A 24,087-nucleotide genomic window follows, 5' to 3' on the forward strand; every position below is an offset into this window, starting at 1 on the left:
GCATCAGAATTGTCTCTATGCAATAAAAGCACTTTCATAGGTAACTTATTTTGTGTGTGTTTTTCTCTACTTTTGAGGTACAGACTTCCACGACAGCAGCATACACATGATGTCACTTGATTGGAGTGCAAATGGATGGCATGGATCGCAAATGAAGTGATAAACTTCATTGTTCAACATTCCACCACATTTCCTCCACCATGTTTGTCAGATGGTGTCAAGCACTCCTCCAAGATCTTTTCATTTGTTCTGTGCCTTACAAATTTTCTTCTTTGTGATCCAAATACCTCAACTTGAATTCATCTGTACATACAACTTTTTCCCCATTATCCTCTGTCCACTGTCTGTGATGTTTTGCTCATTTTAACCTTTACCATTTATTGACCAGTCATGGATATGGCTTTTTCTTTGAAGCTCTGCCTTGAAGAGCAGAATGCCAGAGTCGCCTTTTCCCTGTTGAAGACAGGTGCTTAGACTGGTGCTTTGTGAGTACTGTTTAATAAAGCTGCTAGCTGAAGACCTGTGAGACATGTGTTTTTCAAACTAAAGACTGTATATATATTCTAGTACAGTTGTGCATTGGGACCTATGACTTCTTTTTCTATCCTGGTTAGCAATAGTTTGTAGTGTTCTGTTATATAATAGTTTGCGTGGTCAAGCGCCGGTCTGTGACAGGAGGGCAGAGTCAGGGAAGGTAAGTGGCAGAATCGTTACACCTGAGTGTAATTAACCTGTGTTTTGTGTGTGTTCTCCCCAGTAAACCGCGCCCTATTTAAGGAGGGAGAGTGAGAGTGGAGGGGAGCTTTTCCGAGAGGAGACTACAGAGTGTGTGTGTGTGCGAGTCTCCGAGTGTTGCTTTTGAAGTGTCCGACTGAAAAGTACGGCAATAAAAGCCTGATATTTATCCTGATCTCTGTCCTGCCATCTTCTGTGCTCCACCCACACGTTATACCCGCTACAGTGGTGCTGAAACCCAGGAAAGGTGGAGCACCTGTCCTGCAGCCCCATGGAATCCTCCCCGTTCGTGGACTTGGTCCACGCCCTCGCCACGGCTCAGCAGAGCCAGCACCAGGCACTCGTCACGCTCCGGAAGGAGCAGGAGTGCCGCTTCAAAGCCCTGGTGCTGGCTCAGCAGGAAGACCGAGAGGCGTTCCAGGCGCCTCCTCGCGTCGGCGGGGTCCACCAGCGCCCCGGCCGCGGGCCCATCTCCCCTCACCTTGACCAAGATGGGCCCGCAGGACGACCCGAGGCTTTCATAGCGTTGTTCGAGCAGGTTGCCGAAGCCTCGGGGTGGCCGATGGAGCAGCGCGCGGCGCGCCTCCTCCCCCTCCTGACGGGAGAGGCGCAGTTGGCCGCACTACAGCTCCCTGCCGACCGCCGGCTGGCCTATGCCGACCTTCGCTGGGCTGTCCTCCAGCGCGTGGGGCGCACGCCGGAGCAGCAGCGCCAGCGCTTCCGCGCGCTGCGGATGGAGGAAGTCGGCAGCCCGTTCGCGTTCAGCCAGCAGCTCCGGGACACCTGCTGGCAGTGGCTGAGGGCCGAAGATCGCAACGCCGAGGGAATCATCGACCAGGTGGCGCTGGAACAGTTCATCGCCCGCCTACCCGCCGGAACCACGGAGTGGGTCCAGTGCCACCGCCCGGCGTCGCTGGATCATGCCGTAGGACTGCTGGAGGATCATCTGGCGGCTGTCCCGGCGGCAGGACAATGGATGACATCGTCTTCTCTCTCCTCTTCTCTCTCTCTCTCTCTTCCCCCTCCTCCCGTGTCCCGTCCTCGCCCCATTCCCCCACCACGGAGGTGGGGGCCGGCTCCACCCCAGCCAGCCCACCGCACCCGTGGTGCCCTCCCGTTTCTCCCTTCTGTGTCTGTCTCTCCCCCCCCTCAGGTGAGTGACCCTCAGAACACAGCTGCAGAGGGGAGGCCCGGGCCGGTTTGCTGGCGCTGCGGGGAACCGGGCCACCTGCAGCAACAGTGTGCAGCGATGGAGGTGGGGGCGGTGGTGTGGATCCCCGATGCGCCAGAGGCTGCCCTCGATCAGGCTGGAGCGTATCGCATACCGGTAAGTGTACAAGGGGCGACATATCAGGTGTTGGTGGATTCGGGTTGCAATCAGACCTCGATCCGCCAAAGCCTGGTGCAAGACGAGGCATTGGGGGGAGCACAAGGGGTGAAGGTGTTGTGTGTGCATGGGGATATTCACAGCTACCCGTTGGTGTCGGTCCACATACATTTCAGAGGGGAAAAATCGATAGTGAAGGCGGTGGTTAATCCTCGCCTTACCCACTCTTTGATCTTGGGGACTGATTGGCCGGGATTTCGGGGGTTGATGGCACGCCTAGTAAAGAGTGGGTCCTGCTGGTTGTCAGGGGAGGGTCCCGGTGTCGCTTTGGCTGGAGCTGCGGTCGCAGAGCCGTCTACGTCATCTCCGCGACAGAGTGAGGAGCCCCCGGCCCCTCCTCTTTCTATTGGGGAATCCCTCGTGGATTTCCCACTGGAACAATTGCGAGATGAGACTCTGCGACATGCGTTTGACCAAGTGAGAGTAATCGATGGTCAAACGCTCCAGCCGAACGCCACCCCGTCCTTCCCCTATTTTTCCATTTTGAAGGATAGGTTATACCGAGTGACGCAGGACACTCAGACGAAGGAGCGAGTCACCCAGTTGTTAATTCCAAAGAGCCACCAGGAATTGGTATTCCAGGCGGCTCACTTTAATCCCATGGCGGGACACCTCGGGCAGGATAAGACACTCGCCCGGATAATGGCCCGATTCTATTGGCCGGGGATTCGCGGCGACGTCCGTAAGTGGTGTACGGCGTGCCGCGAATGCCAGTTAGTAAATCCAGCGGCCATTCCAAAAGCACCCTTGCGCCCCCTACCATTAATCGAGACCCCGTTTGAAAGAATTGGGATGGATCTCGTCAGGCCATTAGATCGGTCAACACGAGGGTACCGCTTTATATTGGTTCTGGTGGACTATGCAACGCGATACCCGGAAGTGGTGCCTCTTCGCAATATCTCTGCACGTAGTATTGCAGAGGCCCTCTTCCACATCATCTCCCGGGTTGGAATCCCGAAAGAGATTCTGACTGACCAAGGCACCTCGTTTATGTCACGAACACTGAGCGAACTGTATGGGCTACTGGGTATTAAGCCAATTTGCACCAGCGTGTATCACCCGCAGACAGACGGTTTAGTTGAATGGTTCAATCACACCCTCAAGAATATTATCAAAAAATTCGTAAGTGAGGACACACGTAACTGGGATAAGTGGCTCAAACCCTTGTTGTTTGCAGTGCGAGAGGTCCCCCAAGCCTCCACGGGGTTCTCCCCATTTGAATTATTATATGGGCGTAAGCCGCGCGGCATCTTAGATGTACTGCGGGAAAATTTGGAGGAGGGACCTTCACAGAGCAAAAACGAAATTCAGTACGTTATGGATCTGCGCGCAAAACTCCACACGCTCACCCACCTAACTCAGGAGAATTTGCGGCAGGCCCAGGAACAGCAAACCCGCCTGTACAACAAGGGCACGCGCCTTAGAGAGTTCACTCCGGGAGATAAGGTACTCGTCCTGTTGCCCACGTCGAGCTCCAAATTAATCGCCATGTGGCAAGGACCCTTTGAGGTCACACGGCGAGTTGGGGACGTCGACTATGAGGTTAGGCGAACGGACAGGGAGGGGGTGCTACAGATCTACCACCTCAATCTGCGGAAACTGTGGAACGAGGAGGTCCCCGTGGCGTTGGTGTCGGTAGTTCCGGAGAAGGCGGAGCTGGGGCTGGAGGTCCAAAAAGGGTCATTGGCATCTCGCACCTCTCCGGTCCCCTGTGGAGACCACCTCTCCCTGACCCAACTCACGGAGGTCGCTCAGTTGCAGGCCGAGTTTTCGGATGTGTTCTCGCCCCTGCCCGGTCACACCAACCTCATAGAACACCACATAGAGACGCCCCCGGGGGTGGTAGCACGTAGCCGTCCTTATAGATTACCCGAACACAAAAAAAAGGTGGTTCAGGAAGAACTTCAGGCCATGCTCGAAATGGGCATTGTCGAGGAGTCCCACAGTGACTGGAGCAGCCTGGTGGTCTTGGTTCCCAAGGCCGACGGCTCGGTCCGGTTCTGCGTGGACTATAGAAAAGTCAACGCGGTGTCTAAATTCGACGCCTACCCAATGCCTCGTATTGATGAGCTGCTCGATCGACTCGGCACGGCTCTCTTTTACTCGACACTGGATTTGACGAAGGGATATTGGCAGATCCCCTTGACTCCATTATCCCGGGAAAAAACGGCCTTTTCCACACCGTTCGGCTTACACCAGTTCGTCACACTTCCGTTTGGGCTGTTTGGGGCGCCCGCTACGTTTCAGCGGCTGATGGACCGGGTCCTCCGGCCCCACGCCACCTATGCGGCCGCTTACTTAGACGACATCATCATTTATAGTAATGACTGGCAGCGGCACCTGCAACACCTGAGGGCCGTCCTTAGGTCGCTGAGGCGGGCGGGTCTCACTGCCAACCCGAAGAAGTGTGCGATTGGGCGGGTGGAAGTATGGTATCTGGGCTTCCACTTGGGTAACGGGCAGGTGCGTCCCCAAATTAATAAGACAGCAGCGATTGCGGCCTGCCCAAGGCCCAAGACCAAAAAGGGGGTGAGACAGTTCCTGGGGCTGGCTGGCTATTATCGTAGGTTTATACCTAATTATTCGGACGTCACCAGCCTGCTGACTGACCTCACTAAAAAGGGGGCGCCAGATCTGGTCCAGTGGACGGAGCAGTGCCAGCAGGCTTTCTCTGAGGTAAAGGCTGCACTGTGTGGGAGGCCACTTTTACACTCCCCTGACTTCTCTCTCCCTTTTTTGTTACAGACGGATGCGTTGGACAGAGGGCTGGGGGCCGTTTTGTCCCAGCAGGTGGGGGGAGAGGATCGCCCAGTATTATACATCAGCCGAAAGCTGTCAGTGCGTGAGGGGCGCTACAGCACAATCGAGAAAGAGTGCCTGGCAATCAAGTGGGCGGTCCTCGCCCTCCGTTACTACCTGCTGGGGCGCTCTTTCACCCTCTGTTCGGACCACGTGCCCCTCCAGTGGCTCCACCGCATGAAGGATGCCAATGCGCGGATCACCCATTGGTATCTGGCGCTCCAACCCTTCAACTTCAAGGTGGTCCACAGGCCGGGGGCGCAGATGGTCATGGCGGACTTCCTCTCCCGTCAAGGGGGGGGGAGTCGGCTGCGGGCCGGACGAGCGCCCGGCCTGAGTCGGGCGGTGGGGGTATGTGGCAGCAGGGGCGTGGTCAAGCGCCGGTCTGTGACAGGAGGGCGGAGTCGGGGAAGGTAAGTGGCAGAATCGCTACACCTGAGTGTAATTAACCTGTGTTTTGTGTGTGTTCTCCCCAGTAAACCACGCCCTATTTAAGGAGGGAGAGTGAGAGCGGAGGGGAGCTTTTCCGAGAGGAGACTACAGAGTGTGTGTGTGTGCGAGTCTCCAAGTGTTGCTTTTGAGGTGTCCGACTGAAAAGTATGGCAATAAAAGCCTGATATTCATCCTGATCTCTGTCCTGCCGTCTTCTGTGCTCCACCCACACATTATACCCGCTACAGTTCTATGAAGGGAATAGTACACACCTTTGTAAGATATCTTCAATTTCTTGCCAGTTACTCACATGGAATAGCCTTCAATTCTCAAAACAACAATAGACTGATGAGATCTTGAAGAAACCTCTCTTTATGGCCATTCTGAGACCATAGCTGAGCCCATAAATGCTTGCTCCAGATACTCAAGCAGCCCAAAAAAACAAACAAGTTTCTTTCAAAAACAGGGTAATTTGTGAGTGATTCCAAATTCATGAACAGTGGTGTAAATTATTAAGAATTAAATCAATTCATACCAGTGTGCCTGGATGGATGGGCTGGTTGAGTGATTTAATCAATCAATGCCTAATAATATGATTCTTGAGTGTGGTGGAATTTCACCTAAAGGACTCCTTTCTTAATCAAATGATTTCTTTTTTGCAATACTTATTGCTATGAAGACTGTTCATACCAACAATAATATCTCAGATCTTCTCCACCACCTTGTAGAAAAAACAAAGACTTAGACCTTAGTTCAATATTATACACCTACATTTCCACACCAGCACTACATATGCCAAAAAACAGAGCACTTTTACAGCTTGCTCATCAGGTTTAATTAAAGTAAATGAGAGTTAATGTTCCAAACCAACAGAAACAACAGTCCATTCTTTGTTTAGTAGTCATCTTCTTCTGGACCCTTCTGACTCTGCATTAGTTCCCTTCAGTGTAGCGCTTCTTTCACATGTGAATACATAGTTTTGCACAGAGCTGTCATATATAGAAACATTTTGTCTTCCATATGTTGTATGAATCCATCTGCATGGGCCCTGTAAGCATAAATATCAAGATTTTCATTGGAAGACCTTTAGTACTTTGTGTGACCTTAAACCAGTCTGGTTGTTCTGTCTGTATGTACCTTGTATTTATACCAGCACCAGAGGGCCTGTACCCAACTTAGCCCTGTTTTAAGCATCATTTTTTACCATTTTTGTTTGATGGTTTCATTCAGCCATTCAACTGCTCCTGCACTCATTGATAATAAGCTCAATGAATTTTCATGTTAATTTGCAGTGCTGCAGAGAGATGTGTAATTGCTTTTTGTTCACAGAGCGAGTGCCGTTTTCCCAAGAGATTACTTGTCTCATCAGGCATTTTGTGACAGTCTGAACATTCTGTCTCCAGCAGGAGAAACATTTAGGGTATTGGGAATACATGTTCACAATCACTAAACAATAGGTGATACCTTGACATGGCATTAGTTTAATGAAGCCCATTATCAGGTGATCAGATGGCATGTCCAGGCTGGTTGGGTTGAAAAAAAAGGATTGGTAGGCTTCCCAATATTCATTGCCATACAAACTGTACACTATTTACAAAATTGATCAACCTGGTGCATACCAAGAATTTTGTACTGCCCCCCCCCCACCCATAAAACATGGCCTTTCTTATGTATCAATTTTGCAAGGAAGTGAAAACAGTCTTAGGAAGAGCAGGCTGATTGTCTGTAGCAGGGTTTCTCAACCTTTTTTCAGTCACGGCACCCTTCAGAAGTATGCAAATTCTCAAGGCACCCCATATAAAATATATGCAGTCACGCTGACCCCGGCAGTGACGTTGTGAAAGGGGGCCATGAGACAAATTTTGATGATGCATGAGGCGGCAATGATCTGCATTAGTGTAACTATTGTTTTTTGGAATTTTAATTCATTTTATTTATTTCAATGTTAAAATATATAATTTTTTGATGGCACCCCTAACGAAGCCAGGCGGCACCCCGGTTGAGAAAGGCTGCTCTGTAGTATCCCATGCATCAATCTCTATGCTTTGTGTGCTGGTGGCATGCCAATGGCAGTGGTCTACTTCAGCAGCTAACTTCTGGAGGGGAATTAGGTCATCCAGATATATATATATATATATATATATATATATATATATATATATATATATATATATGTATGTATGTATGTATGTATGTGTGTGTGTGTGTGTGTGTGAGTGAGTGAGTGAGTGAGTGAGTGAGTGAGTGAGTGAAAGAGAGGGGGGTAAACTGGGAGACAGGAGATTTGAGATAGGAGTCACATGAGCAATGGGGTTTACAGCAGAAGTGAGAAATCCACAGTCAAGCTAAATTGTACCAGAGTCATGAATCACAGAATAGGCATAATTAGTGTCAGTACACACAGTAAGAGAATTGCCTGCAGCAAGAATGCACAAGATCAGAACATGGCAAAATGGCATCAGTGGCAGGGAAAAGGTATGGTGATTGTCCCCTCATCACTGGATCCAGACATTTGGACTATAATGCTATGAGACATTTTCAATGACCGTCAGAGTCCATGATGTCTCAAGAGTGGAAATGAGCATTTCCACCTTGGGGCATAACTGGATAAAACCAAATGGGTTCTACATTACCTTCAGCAGCAGAAATAGTGAAATTCAAACATCCAATCAAATCTTGGCCTAACAAATTTAACAGGCACAATGAAGAAATCAGAAAAAAGGTGTTGAGGTTTAGCACCTTTCAATTTGACAGATAATGGGACCCTATATGGTGACAGGGAGACCAGATGGACCCACAGTAATAATGAGACTTTTGACAGTTTCTCATTTAGTAATTGGTTTTGCCAGATTACAGAGCAAGTGGTGCCTGTGTCTACCAAGAATGTAATTTTCTTCCCAGCAATGTACAGATCAAAGGTTGAGTTCTGATCAAGCAAAAAAGAAAAAAAAATTGTTTAGCAAACAGTCTTACTTGTACCTCTGCCTCAATCTAGCTATGATATATATGTAACCCTCTCTGACCTCTCTGATGTGCTGAAGCCTCCCTACACACTCAGGTACTCTGTATTGTGTTTTATTGTTGTGATGGGGTGATGAGTGGGGAAAGAATGAAGCACCTGAGACAGGGGTTCTGGATTGTGGCTGAGACTTGTCGATGCTTTATTGGCTGCTGGCTCCATCACCCTTTCAGATCAATATACAAAAACATTTAACCAAGATGGCATCCCACACAACAGGAATTGCCGATCTACGGTGTCCCATAATGGACAAACATCAGGTTTACCGAAGGAATAGACCGTGCAACAGTGCTGTCATGCGGGTTATTTAGGCTACTGCCTTACATCTACCCCTTCTTTAATTGGCGGTGTCCCAGCCATCAGACCAAACGAAATAAAACAAACAAAACACCCTCTAAACACAAAATTAGAAAAATTACACTGAAGGTGATGTATGAATGTCCTGTACTACATAGAGTGTGTGTGTGTGTGTGTGTGTGCGAAACTTCAATCAAAATTAATAAACTAGCTTTTGTTTTATTACATGTGTCCTGCCGCTCTTTTTGCTTTGGCCATCTGCCACAATGTCTGGCCTCTCTTTATCTTCTGCTGGTCCTCTTCTGGTCTCACAACTTGTGACTCATAGGACAGTCTTTTTGGGGGATGTTGATTTCTCAGTGAGTTTCTCTTTGGAATGCTGGGCCCTTGAAGTGAGTTGGTGTCACTGACTGTTGTGTTATCCTCCCCCCGACTCATTTGTCTTGCCTCCATCTTCAATTCCTCCACTCCTGCATGTTCATCCAGCCTGTTTGTGGGCCCAGGTAAGTCTCCTTCCACAATTTCCTCTGTGTCATCCACCTCCAAGTCCTCCATGTCTGACTCAACTCCTTCAGCTGTCACTGCACCAGAGTGCTCCACTGGAAGAAACATGCACTGTGTAAGGAGGTTGTGGTGGACCACCCTCTCTGTATTACCATCCTCTGTTCTCACCACATACACAGGTATGCTGGGTTGCTTCTTTACCACAATGTATGGGCGTGACTCCCATCTGTCTCCCAGTTTCTGCCGCCCCTCCACATGACATACTTTGACCAAGACTTTGTCCCCTGGGCTGAACACTTGACTCTTTGCTTTTTGGCCATAGTACTTTTTCTGCTGTCCCTTAGCATGCTGAGAGGCCTGATTAGCCTGCATGTAGGCTTGTGACAGACAGTCATGCAGGGTCTGGACATACTCACTGTATCCACATGGCTCATTGGTGGTGGAAAACCCAAAAATCAGGTTGACAGGGAGCCTAGGGTGTCTACCAAACATCAGATAGTATGGTGTGTACCCAGTTGAATCATGTCTGGTGCAGTTAAAAGCATGTGTCATTGCATCCACATACTCATGCCAGCGGGGTGTCCCCAGCATGTCCATGAGGGTCCGGTTGAATCTTTCAGTGGTCCCGTTGCCTTGGGGGTGGTAGGGGGTTGTGTGTGTCTTGGTGATGCCAGTCCACACACACAAGCTCCATGGGGGCACTGCTGTGGATACTGACCATGGGAGCCCTGAGGCCTGCAGTTGGAGTCTTTCTTAGGCAGCACCTCTCACACTGCTTACACAAAGCCTTGATTTCCTGAAACATCTTCAGCCAGTGAAACCTCTCCCTTATCATCTGCAGCATCCTCTCAAACCCCAAGTGCCCTGAGTCATCAGGGGGAGCAGTCTTAACTGGTGTATGAAACCTCTCTGGCAGTACCAGCTGCTCCACTACTCCCCTTTGACAGTCTTGGACACGGCGGTACATGATGCCATCCCTCATCACTCACCTCCTCCACTCTTTTAGGAGAAGGCAAACCTGCCTACCACCACTTATCCTCTCACTGTGGCTTGGTTTTTGGTTCAGACTTTTAAAGTGCAAGACAGGGCTGATTACAGGATCCTCTTTTTGCCCTGTATGAATCTCCTGTTTTGTCATGGTGGGCAGTGATGCCATCCCAACATCCCTGTAGGGCTCACTGAGCATATGCAGTTGAGGTTCTCAAGGCTCTGGTTCCTCCGAGGCAGGAGTGTCTGGGAAGCTTTTCAGTAGTTGGGTGGGTTGGTTCTTTTTGCACCCCTGTTCACTGGCTCTCACATGCTGAGGGCAGGTTTGTAAAACTTGGGTGACCTCCTGGTTGGGCATGTGGGAGAGGGCATCAGCATTTGCATTGCTCTGTCCCCTGCGATACTGGATGTCAAAATCAAATGCAGACAACCGAGACACCCACTGCTGGCCTGTAGCATCCAACTTCGCAGAGGACATCACATACTTGAGGGGGTTATTGTCTGTCAGGACAGAGAACCTATACCCATAGAGATGGTCATAGAACTTATCTATCACTGCCCACTTCAGAGCAAGGAACTCTAGTTTGTGTGCAGGGTACCTTGCCTCTGCTGGGCTCAAGCCTCTGCTGGGATAAGCTATGACTCTCTCTGCTCCACCCTGGATCTGAGCCAGAACAGTGCTGAGCCCCTCCCCTGAGTGACTGAAAGGCCTCCTCACACTAATTAATCCAGACAAAGGGTGGGTCAGGCCCCAGGCTTTTCTTCCCCCTCTCTTTTTCTTTTGAGGGTCACCAGCAGAAAGATGGTATAAAGGAGCAGCTAAGGTGGAGTAGCCGCTGATGTACCATCTGTAATATCCAGTGAATCCCAGGAACCACAGCACTTCTTTTCTATTTGTGGGCCTCTCCCAGTCTTTAACCCTGCTGATCTTCTCTGGGTCTGTACTGACGCCCTCTGTGGACACCAAGTGACCCAAGTAATGCACCTCCTTTCTCATGAGCTGGCACTTGGAAGGTTTCAACTTCAACCCATGCTCCTTCAACTGATCAAACACTAGCTGCAACCTCTTAAGATGCGCATTAAAGGTTTTTGAGAAAATCATGAGGTCATCGAGATAAATCAAGAGGTGGGTGAAGTTCAGGTCCCCAGAACAGCAGGTCATGAATCTCTGAAAGGTGGATGGAGCATTCTGCAGGCCAAAGGGCATTCTGTTGGATTCAAATAGCCCCATAGGAGTGCTGAATGCTGTCTTGTGTCTATCATGCTGTGCCACCTCCACCTGCCAATATGCAGATATGAGGTCAAGTGTTGAGAAATACTTCGCTTGCTCCAGAGCCTCCAGGGCCTCCTCTATTCTGGGCAGTGGGAATGCAGCTCTTGTGCTGCAGGAGTTAAGCTTTCTGTAGTCGATGCATAGCCTTAGTGATCCATCTTTCTTGGTACCAATCACTACTGATGAAGCATATGGACTCTTACTAGGCCTGATGACTCCTGCTGTTTCCATCTTCTCCAACAACCTCCTCACATCCTGCCACTGTGACAGGGGAATCTTGCGATATGGGAGTCTAAAGGGCTTTAAATCAACCAGGGGGATTTCATGCTGCACTGTTTTTGTGTGACCATCATCTGCAGGATGCAGACAGAACACACTCATTCTTTTCCACAAGCTCTTTAAGGAGGGTGCACTGTAGCTCATTCTCCACTACTGCTTCACTCAAGTCCACACTACCATTTGCCACCACTTGATTCAGACTCAGGCATGTCTCTTTGCTCCTGCCCGTGTGATGCTTTCCCTGCTCTGTGACTGAAAGTTCCACCACACTGTCCACCAGAAAGGCGCTGGCCAGTTGTGTTTGTGGCCTGATCATGACAGAATGCTCGGACAGGTTCATCACTCTGACAGGGGCATAGCCTCTCTTTACATCAGTAAGGACTTTGGCAACCATGAGGTCCTGGGGGAGCTGGACGGAGAGGTGGCCTTCAATCAGGGCTGTATAAGTCTTTCTTTTAGGCCAGCTTTGATCTTACACCTTAAATCCATCTCTTTTCCCCCCAGGATGTGTATTTTACGGCCAGTGTACACAGCAGGGCCCACCATGTCATCCGCTCCTCCCTGTTTAGTGCTGCCAATCTCCAGTAGAGCTGTGTACCACTCTGGATGGCTTTCCTTGACCCACTGGAGAAACTGCTGGCCATAGGCTGCTTGGAGGTGACTCCTGATAGCACAGACAACATTAGTTCCCACAAGTAGAGGGATCCCACCCTGAAACTGAACATTTTTTAATGTTTTTAGAATGTTCGCATAGAATTGTTCGCAAACATGAAATGAACATTACATGAACAAAGAATGAGGACAGGTAATGTTCAGATGTGAACATTATATGAACATTATACAAATGTTCACAAATGTTCACAAACATCATATGAACAGTTGAAGCAGAACATTCTATGAACAGTTGAAGCAGAACATTCTATGAACATTTGTAGCAGGTGTCCATCCAGCCACACCAGGGAGCTGCTATTCACAGGGGATCTGGATATTTACATACAGGCAGTGGGCTTACAATTTTTATGATTGTATTAGAGGCTTACTCTCCAATATTGAGAACTAAAAATGAAGTAAAACAAACTTTATGAATGTTTTTTTTTAATTCAATGTTTTATTCCAATAATGACTTGCAAACAATATGCCGGATAAACATAAACATTACTAAATCTCCGCTTGAAACAAAACAAACTCTACACCAATCTTTTCATATAGACATCTACATACAATTAATAATACATCATATTTAAGAGCAAAACTGAACAGTTTTAACACAAACACATTACAATCAATAAATTTCCTGAGAAAATTCATATGAAAAAATACTGTAAGTTTTTATCACAAAGAGTTGAAGACTCAGTATGGCATTAGTCAGATTCAACACAATGCAACTGAACATGCGTGTCATTTTTAAGAGCAAAACTGTGAACAGTTTTAACACAAACACATTATAATCAATAAATTTCCTGAGAAAATTCATATGATAAAAAATTACATCATACAAAAAAAATACAAAATTAATAATTAAAATTAATGCTTAATCTCCAGAGAAAAAGTTTCTCTGGAAGTAAAATTCAATTTTATCAAAAATATTGTATAATGCAAATCAAATGCATGCTGCTAATCTGCCCGAAAGCTTTGATATTATAAAAAAAAAGTCGTTCTACAGATAATATGACAAAACAGGCATGTATCACAAAAATAAACTTTACAAGATTGCCACTAAAGTGACCAATATCCCCCCACCACAAGCCATCAGAAACTCTTAAGTCAAGGTTGAGATTTTTTCAAAGTTAAAGTTTACCAAGTCAGGGATGAGAATGAAAAATATTTAAAAAGTCTGAAAAAAGCCAGGGGTTTGGGGGCCGCAGGCACCCAGCGGGGCCCAGGGGGTGGGAGCTAATGATTTTTGGCTATTATTTTTTACCCCAAAACCATTAATTTTATCAGCAAAAAGTTGCAATTTATTTGGAAATAAATTCCCCTTCTTGGTGGACTACCAGGTGAAAATTATTAATATGGTAAAAGAGACTTGTTTTTAATCAATTCACATTTGATGATTTCAAAAAATCAATGCACCTTTCAATATAAATGAGCTCTACAGTATTATATTTCTGCATTTTTGCTATTCATGTCTTTGAATACTCTAATCCTTTAAAATGAAGTGCAAACCAGAAAAAAAGTTCTATCATATAATTCTCTTAAGCTTTCTTCTGATGTTATCATGGTAGCAGGAGGTCTTGCATATTAAGCAGGCAACATTCAACATCACTTATCACTTCCCTTTCAACTGTTGTGTGTACTAACGAGGTTTTATCTGGACAGGATGTTGTGTAATGTAATACATACACCATATGGTCAATTTGAAGATCAAGATGGTGATTTTGAATTAAAGAACAGGCATCTACAATGGGCATTACATATTGGAAATTTTTTTTAAATCAAAAACTATAAGGGGCGGCACGGTGGTGTAGTGGTTAGCGCTGTCGCCTCACAGCAAGAAGGTCCTGGGTTCGAGCCCCGGGGCCGGCGAGGGCCTTTCTGTGTGGAGTTTGCATGTTCTCCCCGTGTCCGCGTGGGTTTCCTCCGGGTGCTCCGGTTTCCCCCACAGTCCAAAGACATGCAGGTTAGGTTAACTGGTGACTCTAAATTGACCGTAGGTGTGAGTGTGAATGGTTGTCTGTGTCTATGTGTCAGCCCTGTGATGACCTGGCGACTTGTCCAGGGTGTACCCCGCCTTTCGCCCGTAGTCAGCTGGGATAGGCTCCAGCTTGCCTGCGACCCTGTAGAAGGATAAAGCGGCTAGAGATAATGAGATGAGATGAAAAACTATAAGTTCATCTCGGCCTAAAAAATTTGGGCAGATGCTCCTGCGCGGCACATGCCAGCAATTCCCCCCCGTCCCCCTATGAAATGAGCAATAAGTAGGAGAGTTATACACGGTATCATACCTAAAATTTTATCAGAAATATAGATATGATACTATGATTCTCCCCATGCTACATTAGATAAGCTAACCCCATTTATAAAAGATACACACTTGTATATGACATGTATTATATATATATATATATATATATATATATATATATATATATATATATATACACACACACACACCATGGCATTGATTCGTGCGATATACATTATAAATATAATGAATCATTGAACAGGCAAAATAATTTTCGACCTACCTTTGTGTTTTTTGGTGTATATGTGAAGTTCGATAGTCCTTGCCCCTCTACTAGCGTAGTTTATCATGTCAGAACACATGGAGCAAAGTACTTTTCCTGGGACATCTATTTTCCGTATGTGATCACCGAGCTTCGTTGTGACAGTCTGCTTGTCGATCTCGACATTCAGTGTTCTTTCTAACCAAGCCCATTGAAAACAGTTCTTTATTCCTGCACCTTTATCAATCTCCCTAGCTCGATCCTCTTCTTTCTTATCTAGGACTTTTGCCATTGTCGATATGCTAAAATATCCCGCCTGAATACGTGTCTTTCCGATGTTACCAATGTGTATTGTCAAACAGTGTGTACGGTCGGTGAACGGCGATTGCAAGCCATGCGTGGAGAGCGTGCGCACTTGTGTTTATACACTGCATACGATGGGATTTCCCGAAAATTCTACTGCAAATAAGTCGAACATTGTCACAAAAGTGAATGTTAATTACGACATGTCGAGAGACTCGAGTGTGTTAACCCGGAGCCCACCAAGAATCAAGACGTTATAAGGTGACCACAGATCATTAACCATACACCCCCCCCCCCCCCCCGAAAATTTCTCAACGGATTTACTTCGATCTCAAAAACGATCATTTTGGTCTGAAAAAAAGTCGGAAATCCGCCGATCGGCGGAAAATTCTCATCCCTGCCAAGTTTTTCTCAAAAAAGCTTGAATTTATGAAGAAACAACTAAAGCAATATTATTACCTCTCTTGCAAAATTATAAATTGTTTAAAACCAATAAATATTACAAGCATAAGCACATTCTGAAAAACTTTAACCAGACAGACGGACAGCCCCTATTTCTATATATGTCCCCCCCGCTTCTTTTCAGAGAAAAGGTGGGGGGACAAAAAAATTTAGATACAATATCTAAAAATAAAAAGGCCTCTTAATAAATTTAATACAAATGTGTGTAAAAAAACAAAGTACAAGTTAATAATATATGAAAGAACACACATCCTATTAGAAAAAATTTTTACAGTTTCTCAAACCTGTAATCTGGGTCATCATCAGAGTCATCTGAGTAACCCACTTCCAGTTCTACCTCTTTGGATTCAGATTCAGAAGAATTCTGACTAGAAAGCAGTACGTGACACACTGATGTCCGAATTTAAAACGAGAAAAAATGTAGCCCACACTACTGATGCCTGTGTGGTAATACACACTACTTAGAGATTTAACCTGAAAGATAGCAGATGGACAAACAATCCAAAAACATGTCTTTGCTAGTGCAACATGGGGGCATAAAACACTGCATAAATATCTATATCCCTGACATTTGGTCATGCAAATAAAAATATATCCTCAGTACTATGTTATATAACTGCACATTTTAACTAAGTAATTGCTATCGTGCAATGTTTATACAATCACATGTATAATAAGGGCCTTATGTTTTATATAATAAAGGCCTTATGTTTTATAGCAAATGCCATGCAATATTCAAGTCTAAAAAGGGTTCTGACACTATATTATCAAACCATGACTAGTCAGAAGTACATAACAAGCATGCATCAATCCAAGCAGTGTTTGGGCACAAGTTTCATCTTCATTTTCCTGATAAAGCCTTCAAAGCAGTGACAGATCTGCAAAATAAATAAAACATGCAAATGATAAAATACTCATGCATAATTAAGGCCTGCAAAGGCTATTGTAATACCAGAATGGATAAAAACATGGACAAATGTTTAATTCTAAAGTCCTGTCAAAAAAATTGCTTGTTTCTGGTCACTCGCCCGACCCTGCCTAAATATCCCCGACCCCAAGTTTTAAGTCTGGGAGCATGAAATTTCAAGTCGAGCCATGCTCAGTTCAACGTCAGCAAAAGTAGAGGAATTTTGCAAATCAACATCATGCTAGCTGAAAATAAGCATGCAAATGCATGTACATCAGAAACTATCACATAACAATTTTGTGGGCAATGTTGCAAGGAAACATATAAAAAAATTATTTGACAAAAAAAAATCTGAAAAAAAAAAAATTTCCGACCGTCCGCCCCTGAATTTTTTTGAGGCTGTGACAGGAAACACACAATATTTTTGATAGGCCTTAATTAAAGGACTGCAATTTTTATCCATATGATATTTTACATTTCAGCTGGCTAATATTACTATTATTAGGCAAAAGAGACATTTTATGGGAGCAGGCCCTATAGATATATAACTAGTCTGCCAAAAATGGCACTTTATCATAAATACTAGAATCTATATCATACACAGTGAAACCTGTCACTCAAGATCACTACCTTGTCCACAAAAATGTGGTCTTCGTTTTTCAAGACAGATGGTCTTAAGATACATGGATAATTTATAAATATGAACTGTTATCTTAAGACAGGTAGTCTTATAATCAAATGTCAGCCAGACTTAGGCTTAATTCAAATTTCAAATTATGAATGCATTAAATATCTAGTAGGGCCTATTTTGTTTTTTTGCTATTACTTTATTATCATTTTCACTGTATTCTAAAATTTTTCTAAAACTCCATAAAAAAATTTCTATATTATAGGTCATAAATAGATTCATGAATTAAATTTTTTACCTGCTTGGATAGTGGACGTTAAGTCTATATATAGGGGATTACTACAGATTAGGCCTAATTTGTCAAATTTATGGAATTATATTTAATAAGCCAGGTATTAAAATGCAAAAATGTGCATGGTTTTAGACTTACTGACTACACATCTGTATGGTAAAATATATAGTAAAACCAGGGGGAATGCACTTGCTTGTCTACTATAGGCCTAAATAGTGCTTTATATTCTTTTACGTTTGGAGAATGTAGTTTCTCAATATATATGGAGAAAAGAAACAGCATTTCACGTCATTTTTCTAATATTTTGGCCTAAAATTCCAAACACTACTTGTAAACATACACATAGAAGCATCATAGGTTTGATATTTATAAAAACTATTTGTATTTATAACACACCTATATAGAACACATCTAAGTACAACACGTCTGAACAGCATACCGTCCATTAAGTGGGGCTAATTTTGAGCGTGTCTATTTAGATGATTTACGGCGATAACCCTCCCTGGCGAAAACCTATCATTGAAATAGGCGAAAACCTCCCAGCAGAAAACAAAGGAGGAAGTCGACCATAACAATGGCGAGTCAGGGAGGTTTTCGATCATAATTTTAACTGTTGAGCAAACAAACCTTCCATCTGTTGTTGACAGACAACAGGGACATTTTCGACTTTTGTGAAATTAGTAAATGTCAGATAAACAAAATCCCAGGCCAGGACCTTTTGAAATCTTTTGAAGATTATTGGCAATGTTAAAGTAATTAGCCAACTGGATAACATGATATGTTTGTTTGTTTGTTTGTTTGTTTGTTTGTTTGTTTATGCCTACATGCAATTAGGCAATTCACATACATTTATAATATAATATAATATAATATAATATAATATAATATAATATAATATAATATAATATAATATAATATAATATAAATTATATTTATAATTATAATATTTATAATTATATTTTATAATTATATTTATAAAAATAGAATATAAATTATATAAAAATATTATTTACAAGTATGAATAAATATAAATATAGTACAACCCAATTCCAAAAAAGTTGGGACAAAGTACAAATTGTAAATAAAAACGGAATGCAATAATTTACAAATCTCAAAAACTGATATTGTATTCACTATAGACCCTTCCCACTGACGTCACCGGAAACCGGAAGTAAACAGACCCTGCGCCATATTGGAAGACCAACAAACTCGTGATCAGGGGGAAATAACGGCAGCGCGCGGAAACTTTTGTGCTGTGTTAGGGTGTTCCAACAAAGCTGATGGGAAAGGTGAAAAGAAGTCGTTCTTCAGAATACCAGCTGTGATTGAGACACAAGGGGAGCAAACTAAGGAGCTTTCTGCCAGGAGACAGAGAATAAGTGCATTACTGAGTGTCTGTGAGCAAAGGAGAGCCTGAACGTTGCAACCTCCTTATTGGCTGTTTATTGGCTGTTTGTAAAAATGTATCAATTGTTGCCCTTCATCGCGGACTCGAGAGACAAGACCTGACGAGTTAGATCGTTGGTAGCAGAACAAAATGTCTGGACACAAATCGGGTTTTCAGAAAAGGAAAGAAAATAAACGCAGGGTCGAAAATACAAAAAAGGAGGCAGAAAATGCAAAATGAGTTTTAAAGTAGGACAAATGGTTACTTTTCTGAGGCAGCCCGCCGTGGCTGCAGGCTTTCAGTTGTGTCATTGAATGGTTACTTTTCTGAGGCAGCCCGCCGTGGCTGCCTGCAGGCTTATTTATTATAGCCCATTTAGTTAAAATAGTTGATCTAAAATGTTTATAGTTATAGTTATGTGATGGTTGTCCTCAGTGTTCGAACTATGCCGATATTTTCGGGGGGTCCCTTTTTTTCCCTGGGGGGTGCTTGCACTTGTCTCGGAGTGCGGATCTCCAAACACATGAGAAGCCTATCTTACGCACATATCACGCGGACTCCACACCTCCACACACGCATCGCGTCTGAAGTCATAACTCATCAGGGGAAATCGTGTCCACATTGGCATGTTCAAAAACAACCTCGCGTCAACAATGATACCACACGCAAGAAAAAAAACAGTCAGGCTACTCAACAACCAACCTGGCAGCAGCAGTCGTTGTCATATCGGTTTATTTTATCTTTGATGTAAACACAACACTTCGGATATGCAAATGCTTCCCATTACACACAATTGCTATGTCAATAAACATCATTTTGCCAATATTTTAGAGACCCCCCAACATTTCCCAAATCATGTTTTCAAGGGATCTCATGTCTGTTTCAGGGGATCTTGGATCCCCCGAGTACTCCCGTAGTTTGAACACTGGTTGTCCTGATTTAGACTGGTGTGGTTTTTTTTTTTTTTGGGGGGGGGGGGGGTTGCGCGATGTTGCACCCGGGTCCAGATTAGGGCAGAACCGGCCCTGGCTACATTTCAGGTGTAGTTTGTTTTATGTATGTATGTACTTGCATAGATGTGTACTTGGTCTTCCAATATGGCGACTACCGAAATCTCGCGGCGCGATGACGTCATGCGGGAAGGGTCTATAGAACATAGACAACATATCAAATGTCAAAAGTGAGACATTTTGAAATTTCATGCCAAAGATTGGCTCATTTGAAATTTCATGACAGCAACACATCTCAAAAAAGTTGGGACAGGGGCAATAAGAGGCTGGAAAAGTTAAAGGTACAAAAAAGGAACAGCTGGAGGACCAAATTGCAACTCATTAGGTCAACTGACAATAGGTCATTAACATGACTGGGTATAAAAAGAGCATCTTGGAGCGGCAGCAGCTCTCAGAAGTAAAGATGGGAAGAGGATCACCAAAACCCCCTAATTCTGCGCCAACAAATAGTGGAGCAATATCAGAAAGGAGTTCGACAGTGTAAAATTGCAAAGAGTTTGAACAGATCATCATCTACAGTGCACAATATCATCAAAAGATTCAGAGAATCTGGAAGAATCTCTGTGCGTAAGTGTCAAGGCCGGAAAACCATACTGGGTGCCCGTGATCTTCGGGCCCTTAGACGGCACTGCATCACATACAGGCATGCTTCTGTATTGAAAATCACAAAATGGGCTCAGGAATATTTCCAGAGAACATTATCTGTCAACACAATTCACTGTGCCATCCGCCGTTGCCAGCTAAAACTCTATAGTTCAAAGAAGAAGCCGTATCTAAACATGATCCAGAAGCGCAGACGTCTTCTCTGGGCCAAGGCTCATTTAAAATGGACTGTGGCAAAGTGGAAAATTGTTCTGTGGTCAGACGAATCAAAATTTGAAGTTCTTTATGGAAATCAGGGACGCTGTGTCATTCGGACGACCCAAGTTGTTTGATGTTTGATATGTCATCTATGTTCTATTCTGAATAAAATATGGAATTTTGAAACTTCCACATCATTGCATTCCGTTTTTATTTACAATTTGTACTTTGTCCCAACTTTTTTGGAATCGGGGTTGTAAATAAATAGTCCCAACAGCTTCAATTGCACTCAGTTCAGAAGCCTGCATCTCTGATGGTATGGGGTTGCATTAGTGCGTGTGGCATGGGCAGCTTACACATCTGGAAAGACACCATCAATGCTGAAAGGCATATCCAGGTTCTAGAGCAACATATGCTCCCATCCAGACGACGTCTCTTTCAGGGAAGACCTTGCATTTTCCAACATGACAATGCCAAACCACATACTGCATCAATTACAGCATCATGGCTGTGTAGAAGAAGGGCCTGGGTACTGAAGTGGCCAGCCTGCAGTCCAGATCTTTCATCCATAGAAAACATTTGGCGCATCATAAAATGGAAGATACGACAAAAAAGACCTAAGACAGTTGAGCAACTAGAATCCTACATTAGACAAGAATGGGTTAACATTCCTATCCCTAAACTTGAGCAACTTGTCTCCTCAGTCCCCAGATGTTTACAGACTGTTGTAAAGAGAAAAGGGGATGTCTCACAGTGGTAAACATCGCCTTGTCCCAACTTTTTTGAGATGTGTTGTTGTCATGAAATTTAAAATCACCTAATTTTTCTCTTTAAATGCTACATTTTCTCAGTTTAAACATTTGATATGTCATCTATGTACTATTCTGAATAAAATATGGAATTTTGAAACTTCCACATCATTGCATTCCGTTTTTATTTACAATTTGTACTTTGTCCCAACTTTTTTGGAATCGGGATTGTAAATAAATAGTCCCAACAGCTTCAATTGCGAATAAACAATAATAGTTAATCACATGATTACTGCAGTGATTGATTTATAAAAGGCATCTTGAAAGATTTATATCTGTAAGCTGCTTACTGTATTTACACTTAAAAATATAAGGAATATAAGATATCTTTGCACTCATAACTCAAAGCACTTAGGCCGATTTATCTGCTTAATATCTCTGGGTTGTGAAAAGGTCTTTAAAAATGCAAGTCTTAAATTTAATCTTATTTTTTATATAATTGCCAGAGGCCAGGGTAGGTAAGTAGGTTATTATTTTCACATTTTTAGTTATGTATGGTGACAGTAAGTAAGTTAAGTCAAAATATGTATGATTTCTGTGTTAAAATATAAACTATAGTATAAAGCACAGGCTAGTATCAAAAAACTCCTAAATAATATACACCCGCCCAGTTGCAGCTTTTTAGTAGGCCTAAAAGACACAAGTGACGAGTGTAGGACAAAATACTCACTTATGAAACTGGAAATATTATGATCTTCCAAATAATGACTGATTAGGACAAATACTTACCTTAACATTATACCAAAGATGCAAAAATATACATTTAAAATTTTATTATACATTTAAAATATCATATAAATTAATAAATGGTGAAGTGGCTCATGCAGTTTTCCAGCACTGTTTATTGTTAGATTAGAATACTTCTTTTTATACTAATTTTAATATATTTAATTTGTTGATTTATTTTTGTAATTTTATTGAATAAAATCATTGTCTTCACAGTAATAAAATATTTCATGATCATAAAATGCTATGTTGTTATCTTATATTCAGTGAATTGCATTGGTACATACTCAATCTTGTCCCCTTACAGTACATATTTAATGTTCTGAAAATAATTAAAATTATTCAAACAATAGTTTAATGACGGAATAAAAAAAAGAAATAATTATAGTATGTTCATCGCCCTGTTACAAAAGAAAGTTCTGCTGTTGTTTTATATAAAAGGTACTCACACTGTTAATTACCCTTATTAAGCTTGGCCTTGATTAAACCATTTCCTAATTCTTGTTTGTACAAGCTGTTGATCAGTGGATGCTTGACAAACAAATCCAACTTAATTATAATTGCTCACAGACTGTATAGCCACTGGATAACAAAATGGACCAATGAAATTCTTTCACCACAGAAGAATGAGTTGTACAAGTCAATTCCTGTTGGCCAGTTAGGGTTTGGGAGTCTAAGGGAATCATGTCAAATTTCAAGTTAATTCATTTATTTTCATTTGATTAAACTTTAGTGAAATAAACCTTCTATAATGCTATTGCATTCATTATTAAATTTTGAGTCACAGTTTACATAGTTTGCTAAAATAATTTGGCCTAAATAAATTTACAAGGAACACGTACATTTTAGAAATATTGGCATAAAAGAATGATCTCTAATGCTATTGCTTTCATTATTAAATTTTGACAGTCACAGTTTAAATAGTTTGCCAAAATAATTAGGCCAAAATAATAAATTTACAGGGAATATTTTGTCTCTTTAAAATATTGGCCTATTTTAAAATTATAATTATTAGAATATGCCAGTCAGTATAATAAAAACAATTATTTTTATAGATTTTATAAAAAGGACCAAATAAGTATGTTTTTTGGTATATTGGTGACCACTGGGATTTTTAACATAAAGATGCAACAAAAGTATGCCACAAGCTATTAGTCCCTTAATTGATCAAGGATTTATAGATTTATAGATCTGCTCAGACTGGGGGGGGGGTTTTCGACTGATGTGGGAGGATTTCAACTGATTTACTCAATTAACGCCTGAGATTAATCAGTTGAAAACCCCCTCGTGTCACGCGAAAACCCCACAAAGTGAGTAGAAAACCTCCCTGTGAGGTTTCCGATGGGAGGTTTTGGACGGGGGGGGGGTTTCGCCAGATTCCATTTAGACTCGTGTCGTTTACGGAATAAACCGTTACAAATTGCATGGCCCGATAGTGGTGTAAAGTTGTTTGGAGACCTTAATGTTTAAGATTTGCTGCATGGGTACGAATCAGATTGACTAATTGTTGCTAAAATATAGGCCTATATCCAAACTTTTAGACAGATTAACTATGTCGTGATCATCACATATTTATACCATTTCATCGTTGTGTAGGCCCAAAGTGGGATTCTTATGAAATTAAAGTCGGTAAAGCAATGTAATTTCAAAGGCGCACACGTCAGATCAATTCAAAAAGAAAACATCATAATTATAACGTAATAACAAAGACAATAATTAAAATATGTAGACCTACGTAAAACCACGACATGCAGATAATGTTTCTAGTGTGTTTTAAAGTGTAGTAATAGATATTTCTTACCTGATGGCACTAGATTTTAATCCACAAATTGGCTCAATTTCAAATCAGTCTCGATCAACAAAATGGCGACGGGAAGTCAACT

This window comes from Neoarius graeffei, chromosome 21 (assembly GCF_027579695.1).
Source record: "Neoarius graeffei isolate fNeoGra1 chromosome 21, fNeoGra1.pri, whole genome shotgun sequence".
NCBI lineage: Eukaryota > Metazoa > Chordata > Actinopteri > Siluriformes > Ariidae > Neoarius > Neoarius graeffei.